A 9,141-nucleotide genomic window follows, 5' to 3' on the forward strand; every position below is an offset into this window, starting at 1 on the left:
CCAAGTTTAGATCCTTTTTTTCTCAATACCTTACAATCAGGTTTTTCTTTAAAAAAATAAAATGTTTTGTGTAACAGAAGACCCCAAAGCTCTAATTGGTTAAAAGCTGCCTAAACACAAACAGTGTACAAGAACTTTACATGAATAAAATATTCTTTCAAATCTGACCAGAAAGCAGAAAACAGACAAAAAAACAGTCCTAGATCAAAAGCCTAAAGCCAGAGCTATAGAGAAGATGACATTAGTCAATTCAACAAGCAGCTCCACTGGAGTTCAAAGCCAAGACCACATTCAAACAGGGCTGAGACAAAGTAAAGACAGAAACAGAGCAAATAAAATGTCATCACCACAAATGTGCAGGCTTTTATTGTATCGACCGCATAAAAGGAGTTGGTGTCTTTCCAAAATGTAAAAGAAAATGGCCAGATCAGAGACCAATACAAAGTCAAAACCTATTAAGCTTCAAATACAGCACTTTTTATTTGAAATTCAGAACTGAAACTTGAATTGGGGAAAAAAATGAATGTTCAGACATATTATAAATTCAGTGTAGGCCTATAATGTGTGTGTTAGTGTGTGCTGTGCATTTCTAAAAATGCACTGTCCATCCATTGCATGCCCCTAATGAATGGTAAGCTAGGGTATTCCTGTAATTGTTTTCTTTGCTAACGTAAAAAAGGGAAAAACTAGCAAGCTGAGCTAAACTGACAATCAAACAAATAAAAGCTAACAGTAATGTTAGCTTGCCACATCAGTTAGACAGCGGTGGCACTGAAAATTAAATAAACTTAGTTTGACTTCATACAACTAGAATTAGGAATAGAATTAGCCAGCATTCAATTTAATTTGAACACATTAGTTGTTAGTTGTAATAAGATTTATCTAATCTACAATTGGGGTTAGGATTCATAGCAGAATGGGTACATAATGTTTTAAGGGTTTCAAAAGAATGATCAGAGATATATCTACAATATATCACATATGATTTGAATGCTAAATGTACATATGAAGCTGCTAAGATTAGTTGCTTAATTAAAATGAATCTGCAACCATTATGATAATTGTCATGTTTCAGCTATTTAATTTTAATTTTTTAGCTGAAGTGTTTTCAGATATGACAAGCTTTAGCTTTGGGACTGTTGGTAAAACAAAAAACAAAGACATCTCTGTGGGCTCTAAGAAATTGTGAATGCCATTTTTTCAATTATTATTTTTTTTACATTTTATGGACTAAACGATTAATCGATGTTCTATAAAATAATCGACCGAATGATAATTAAATTGATCCTTAGTTGCAGCCCTGTAAATATAGTCCACAGAATATACAAATTCTAAATCTAGTGCTGATAGAAAATATAACAAGTTAGGAGTGGAGAAAAAGTCTTACAAAAATTATTATAAGCAGAAAAATTGAATCATCTGAAACCAGCAAAGACCAAATCCATCGCAAACACACTGAACCCAAATATACTGTAGTCCTGTTAAAAGCACTGATAAATAAACCTGACTTGGCAACCAAACAGCCTACCTGCTGGCCTTCAGAGCAGCATTCACCAGTTAATGACTTCTCTTGGGCTAATCAAAGTGCTTACTAAGGCAGCTTCAATCACCTACCAGACCATACATATCTACCACCAACATGACTACAGAGTGCTGGCACGCCATCACGCCTGCCTATACTGGGATGATTGTGAGCGAGGCTTAGACAAATCTCTCTGGTAAGGTTATTAGTATTCCCTGGGGATGAAATCCTGAGCCCTCTCAATTCTGCAGCTTCTGGTTGAATGAATGAGAGGGTTAACCCTATCAATGGGCCCACAGCCAGCTCTGGCCTCACACTGGTCCTGTGGGATGGGACACCAGATGCCGCAGCATCTCACTTGTTACACAATCACAGAAATAATTGGTGGGCCTGACTTGGGTGTGTAATTCAATTAGGGCAATAAAGAAGCCGTTATTATTCTCTGGAACCGATACAAAGAGTGGAACATGGCAGGAGCTACAGCTTTCTTGCAACCCGTAAAATCAAAAAGAAGCTTAAGAAATATGCCCATGGGCAACTTTAGGACAATTTGGATCTAATCCATTCCAAGCAAGATGAAAAATCTGAACAAATTCCCAAGAGATTTTTGTTTACAGTTACAGAGTGATTTTTTGTTTTGTAAATCTTCTCTGGCATCGCAATATTTGTATCGAGACTAAGGTTTGCTATATTTATATGCAATTCCTTTTAGAATTTACTATATGATTACTATGGATTTTTTGGTTTTGTGACATTCGGTTGCATTGGTTTCTCATCAGATGACTCTTTACAGCCTCACACAGACAAAAATCTATGCTGCAAGCCAGAGGATCTATTCAGCCATCTATTATTAAAAAATGTTGCAGGCATTCAGGAGAGCAGGCTGTGAATGATACTAAATAGATTAGGATGAGCCCTAATCCATGCGTCTTATAAAAACAGACCTCAGACAATGGCTTCCCCAAGGAAACATTTCAATAACAGTAATGGTAAAACCTATAGGAGCATCCTCAGCCTGGAGGCATCGCTCAGACATTATAAAGGGAGCAGAGGGCAGTGGGATGGATACAGCTGACCATGCGGTCTGGAAGTCCACAAGTGCACGTCTACTGCAGCTTCACATAAAGTTTGTCATTATCTAGGGAGGCCGACACACGCAGAAACCCAGGGATGTAGCCTACTGGAGGGTGAAGGGCACCAGCTTTACTTCTCTGAATAATAAGTTTAACTGCTTAAATGTTGAAAAACTAGTGATGCATCAGTAAGCAGTATCAAAAGTGATCAAAGAGATATGAAAAAGGCACGACTCCTGTTAATTGGCTAATGATTATCACCAACTCTAAGTCCCAGTTAGTCTGCGTTTTTACGCACAACTGCATCACTCACTGAGAACAATATGTGAAGATGCGTTCAATCGCGTCTTCAGAAATAATTACCACTTTCCCGTGCATCACCAAACCGCCTTGTTGATCTGACAGCACCTTAATGATGCGGTTTGTATATCTGACACCCAACAACCAGTCACACTCATTTTTAGCAGGTGCAGTCTCTCTGGAACAATCCATGTTGTGCATTCCCTTTTGTTCATTCCCACAAGCCACTCTGAGCTTTATAACAAAGCAACAAAACACTAAGTGGCAAAATCACACGTTTCTCATGACAAATTGATGGTAAATTGTCTTACCTGGTATCTAGCAGCTGAAGAAGGGAGGCTCTCTCTCTCTCTCTCTCTACTCTCTTCACCGCAGCTCTTTTCTCACACAAGCAGACCAGGGCGGCTGTTCAAAGGAAGCAGAGCGTCGGGTACGGTAGTTTTAGCTCTCCTTAAAGAGGTTTCGGGAGAGCGGAGAGGACGGCTGTCAGCCCGGGTATCTGCGGGAGGACAAAGCTCTGTTCAGGCTTGAGAGAAAGCGGCAGCAGCATGCAGACATCCGAGCTCCAAGCCCGTTTGAGCGCTCAGCGGGGGGAGTGCAGAGGCTCAGCCGGACACGAGGTGGCGATGTAAGCACACCAAATCCCTGACAGGGGTTACCTGTGGGGAGGGTGCTCCGCGGAGGCCTACTGTAGCATCTGGGAACCGAGTAGAGACGATCACAGAGGTCCTGAAAAAGGATTCATGGGATTAAAACGAAAAAAAATAACACTTAAAAATACAGTAGGCTACTTCCAATCAAAGAGTTCTGGAAGTGGTTGGTTCAAGAGGGTCCCAAACTTCCCACAGAAAGTGAAAAACTCCTTCTACAATGCACGACGCTTAACACGAGATGTTATGACTTAGAGTGAGGCGACTCGATTGCTTTTGTCTTAACATCTAAGACGATAAGGTATACACATAGACTAATATACAGTCTATGGGTATAAATAGCCCAATAATAAAATACAATATAGGGAAAGTGGGGTGAGTTGTGCCAGTTTTTACTCAAAGTGACTTTAAAGTGAAGCCATGACAGTAATGCCTTCAACTTAAGGATGTACATATATTTCAGGATGTGGTGCATCCCTGAGAACAATAACTTTGAATCTGAAATAAATTGTTTCAGAAATATAGCTTTTGGGAAAAAAGTGGTCTCTTGGCACAACTTGCCCCTGATGGGGGTAAGTTGTGCCTTTGGGGGGAAACGTTGGGGTAAATTGTGCCAGTGATTTCTGAAGTAAAACAGAACATTTTAATGTTATGAACTGTAATGCTATATGAAAGTAAGACAAATGCAATACAAAATTACTCATTTAAGGTTTATTTAGATATTGTCACCCTAGTAAACTGTTGGAATAAGTCATATTTTGTAGTTTGGGAAAACACAAAAAAACTTAAATACACAATATGTGATATTTGTGAATCATTTCAGGCAAAAAGGCTTTGGCAATTCTGTTGCCTGTTTACATACATAGAATGCTGTCTGTCAATTATGTAAGGCTAATTTCTAAACATCCTATGGTGACTTAGGCCACTTGAAAACTTAATAAAACTTCTCTTTAATAACATCTTAAAAAACCGAAATCAGTGTTAGCTAAATTAAACAAATGGCAGGTAGGCCTAAATCAAACACTGACGAGGCACGCCCATCTCCTCACTTCTCCAGATTATCCCCTGTGAGTATGTAGGTCTAGGTGGTCTGGATCTGGCCTACTACTTAACATCCCACTTGTCAATGCTGCAGGGGAATATACACTTCTGCTCCCTTCTGGCTGTACCACCAAGTTTTTGGGGTGTGGGTAGTTTCTTGAGCACATCACCTCTAGGGATGACTCCTTCATCACTGGCCCAACTTAACCCAGGCTTCCTATTGGCATCAAACACCCCACACCCAAAAATTTAAAAATTACCCAAACAAACAGTTAAGAGCTAACATCATGCTAACTCTATAGACTCACTGTGTAGCCTGCTAAAGCACTAAAACATGTGTGAAATGTTTTCAAACTTGTCTATAATTGTTCGGACACTACAATCAAAAAACCTTAATCATAGAAATTTTACTTTGAAAGGAAAAAAAATAAATGTGCTTACTTCTCATGCCATGTGTCTCCCTTCTTTGGAGGATGAGTAAAATGGATGGCTTTTCAAAATGATGTGGTCACATGACCAATTTATTCTATGGTTTTCCAAAAACAAGGGGTGGCACTACTCCCTACACTACCCGACACCCCCCTCCACTGCAGCTGATTGCAGACCACGCCCACCTCCACAGGGTAAATTCCAAACCCAAACCCATAGTCTGCCGTGTCAAAGTCCTGCACTTTGTACATCCATCCCAACCACTTCCTTCAACTGGCGAGCAGTGCATCACTTGCTAAACTAGAAAAAAGTGTAGCAGATGTAGTTCGTCGAGTTTGTTGAGTAGTTAAGTCAAGCAGTGCAGTTTGATTCTTGGACATCTTTGTTAGATGGGGCTTTTCTTTGTTTCCACAGGTAACCAAGAAGAAAATATATTGAAATGACTTGTTCACTAATCTAAAACTGCCTAAAACCACTTAGCAATTTCAACCACTCAAAAGAAAATGTTCCATAAAATCACTTTCCTACAATACATGTTTTCAGATTCTGCCAACCATACGCAAAGCCCTACTATTCTTTTAGTAGCCTATTTAAAACAAATCAGCCACAATAAACTCATAAGTTTAAAAAAATTGCATTTGTGTGCAATATTTACAAATGAACGGGGTAATGTGAGCTATTGTTAGACTTCACATTTTAGTACACTGCATCTATTTGACAAATACATTTACTTTTCAGATTAAGAAAACACAAATGACTCCTCTTATAAAAGATGACACATTGAACTAATTATAGAGTGTGGTCTAGACCTACTCTATCTGTAAAGTGTCTCGAGATAACCTGTTATGATTTGATACTATAAATAAAATTGAATTGAATTGAACAGTAGCCTACAAAAAGTGGTAAAGTGGGACACTGGGAAAAATGCATAATTTTTAATTATGATCCAAATGTCTTAACCCCTTATGATACTATTGTAAATAGCTTAAGGTAAGGTTAGGTTATAAATTTGTTTAAATTGTGTGAGCAGTCAAAATAAAGACTTAAAGACTTGCTTGAATCATCTGTGCTTTGTGCTGAGGGTAACCCACGGTGGCAGCGAGGCATACAACACACCCCAACATGGGTGACAAGACACCATTTGCAACCATTCTATGCACATTTTATAACTATGCTTTGTTAGCTTGTTTAGCCAGAATCACATCTCAGTATTGTAATGTAATATTTACCATCAGTGTTTGTTTCCTGGTTAAATCAAAACACAGACAGGTATTGTTCAGTTTAGTTATCGTTTATTGATTCAGTCTACATCTTGAGTTAATTTTGAGCTTTCTTTGTTCATACTTACCCATTCTTTCTTTTCTTCTTGATGTTTTGTTGGCTCATCCATTCTTACCATGCTTTCCCAGGAGTTAAAGGGGGTGGCAACCATAGACAGTATATAAGAATGGACCAGCAGATCCCGTTGCTCTGGACGGAGACCAGTGAAGGCTATTAGAAGCACATTTCCGGTGAGCACTAGGGTTACTGCGCAGCCTCCAACTGAGAGAGACAACGTAAATGTAACGTGAGCAACCTGTCTGAAAGTTGGAAGTCTTCTGGTAGCTGTGCCAAGAGAAATCTCAATCATTCCCAATCTTACAGAGACGGAGAGCGTAGGTATATGTAAGGAGATAATGTGGGCACAGGCTAATTATTGCTAACTAAAATGCTAGTTAACATTAGTAATTAAACCTAAACAGCTCATGTAAGTCGAAACTGCCTGCAAGCCTATCCTGTACTATACGTTAATTCCTCTACTATGTGACACAATCGTTTTTACAAAAACGTCTGCTACAGAGCCTTTTATACACTGTCGTGTTTCTTTAGAAATAAACAATGGATAAATAGTCTTTAAACGCTTCAGATGTAAAGTTATTCGCTGTCAAGTGACGTCAAAATGAATGGCAGTCAATGGAATGCTAACGGGAGGTGATGGCTTTGTAGTATCAAAATGGCGCCATAGGAGGTTCGAGTTCTGAAGCGAAGCTTACCCCCTTGGTGGCAACCAAACACTTCCTGTTTTTAAACTTTTGCTGATATCAACGATGTCACAGGTTAGATCAATGCTGCGTTCACGCCACCTGGGAATAACAGGGACCGCCTCTGTAATTACGTTGTTTTTCCGACTGTGTTGTCCGCGAGGCCAGATGAAAACTCAAAAACAAAGAAATAGCAGAATCCATGTCATTTCTTGCTTTACAACATATATAGCGTTGTCAGTATTAACAAGATAACTGTGTAATCACTTAGATAGATGTGTTTTGAAAAGCAAACTATATCATTGCTTAGAGTGTGTGTTGAAAACCCCCCCAAAAAAAATAACATGTATCTTGCTTATATATTAATCTGTTTCTACTTATATATTAATCTGTCTTTTGCTTACATACTGATCTGTTTTTGCATTTTATGACAGAAAGAGCTTTCTTTGAGAAACAGTAAAGTGTAGGAAAGCACCTAGACATAAGAAGAGCACAGGCAGAAGCTGCAGCCTTGACGAGTGCATGCAGCTGTGTGTGTGTGCGTCTTGAAGGCACGTGTGGCCATACACAGCACACGAGCTGTAGAGTTCATGAGGTTCATTACTGTAACGTTATTTGTGAAGTGTTTCCTACATTACCTTACAAGCATAGGGAAGTACATATAGTACGTCCCTTTTGATAACTTTGGGAGGAGTGAAATGTTTTTTGTGTATAAATATGAGTGTTTTTGCTAAGAAGTGCTCTTCGCTCTTAGTTTGCCCAGACGCTCTTTTCACTGCGTTTTGGGGAAGATTTATTTGCCCTCTTTGACACCGAAGAGGAGATTACCTGCACTCATATGAGTGTGGGGGACACAGAGCCAGGAGGAAAAGAGAAGCAGCTTTAAAATACCTCTGTTAGAGCGGAGGCTTTATCTTTATTTTTAGTTTTATTTCTATTTTGTAAAGGACCACTTGCTTTTAATTTCTGCTTTTGTCACAAAATAATAAAAATCACCTGAGTCAGACTTTGGATTAGGGGACCCAACCTTTGCCAGTTCTTTATTTTCTCTGGGATTGTCTTGCCCGCTGTCAAGCGGGGAGGGTTTCCCCCCCCCACGGGGGTTAATGACTCCTCTTTAACCGCCCGTGGAGAGTCGCATCCCGGCGGGGATCGACTTGGACACGCAGACCTCCTGTTATCTCCTAGTGGGAGTGCATTTCCCTACCCGCGCGGCCTGGTCAGAGCCTCTGAGCATCCCCCTCTCTCAGTCTGGCGACCAAGGAGGGCAAGGCGGGCGTCCTTGAGAAGGAAGGGACCTCCGGTGACCCTGGGAGGACGGCTGAGACCGTGAGTACTAAAGAAAAATCATTGGTTTTAAAGATCCCCTCGAGCAGTGCTTGTCATACAGAGGGAGATAAGGGCCCGTGTTTTTTGGGGATGTCTGGTGTAGTGTGTATCTAACCTCTTGTCTCGCCTTCGGGTTCCCTGATCCGGGCGAGGGCTTCTCCTTAGACGGAGGGCGTGTGTGTCTCTATAAACTAATTAATCAGGGAAGCGTCAAAAGCAACTCCTTTTTAGTATAGGTCAAAACATCCGCCCCGCTGACTGGCAACTGGCGTTCGTCCGTACGGCAGAAGAGGGCACTAGAAGGGCCAGGGGTTTGCTGAGGGGAAGGCGATAAAAAGGGGTTGGCTCGGCCACAGCCAGCGTTCACATGGTCGGGATGCGTGTTCTTCTTCTTCAGTTATATTGGTGTTTGGAATAACAACAACGGTTGGGCGTAGCCTAGAGCATCTGGGGCCTGTTTCACAAAAGTTGAATGAAGAAATCCAGGATAACTGAAAAAGCGCAGCTTGACTTAATGTGATCTGCTCATCGCGGCTTAATCGGTTGCATGTTTGCCGAGCCAGGATGAGAAGGTGAAGCTATGTCAAGCCAGGTGTAGATAGCTGGGATAAGTGCACGTTCACGGCTTTCTTAAATAGACCACAGTATCGATCACAGATTTACTGATGCAGAAATGGAGAAGACGCGTGCGGCATGTGTTTCACCCGCTGAGCAGCAGCTTCTAATGGAAAGTTATGAGGAGGTGAAGCATATAATAAGCAAAAAGGGAAATGCAG

At 40.6% G+C, this 9,141-nt stretch overlaps 1 long non-coding RNA gene across 1 annotated transcript in view; it reads right to left on the reverse strand.

Annotated features, from left to right (window-relative positions):
* The window catches only part of LOC120553112, a 67,623-nt gene extending 62,554 nt beyond the window's left edge, over positions 1-5,069 (reverse strand). Inside the window, exons 1-3 of the long non-coding RNA XR_005638101.1 lie at positions 5,028-5,069; positions 3,555-3,624; positions 3,207-3,394 (exon numbers count right to left, since the gene is read on the reverse strand). This is a non-coding gene — a long non-coding RNA (uncharacterized LOC120553112). The remainder of the gene's footprint in view (positions 1-3,206; positions 3,395-3,554; positions 3,625-5,027) is intronic.
* Positions 5,070-9,141: the final 4,072 nt, after the last annotated feature.

Source organism: Perca fluviatilis, chromosome 23, assembly GCF_010015445.1.
Source record: "Perca fluviatilis chromosome 23, GENO_Pfluv_1.0, whole genome shotgun sequence".
NCBI lineage: Eukaryota > Metazoa > Chordata > Actinopteri > Perciformes > Percidae > Perca > Perca fluviatilis.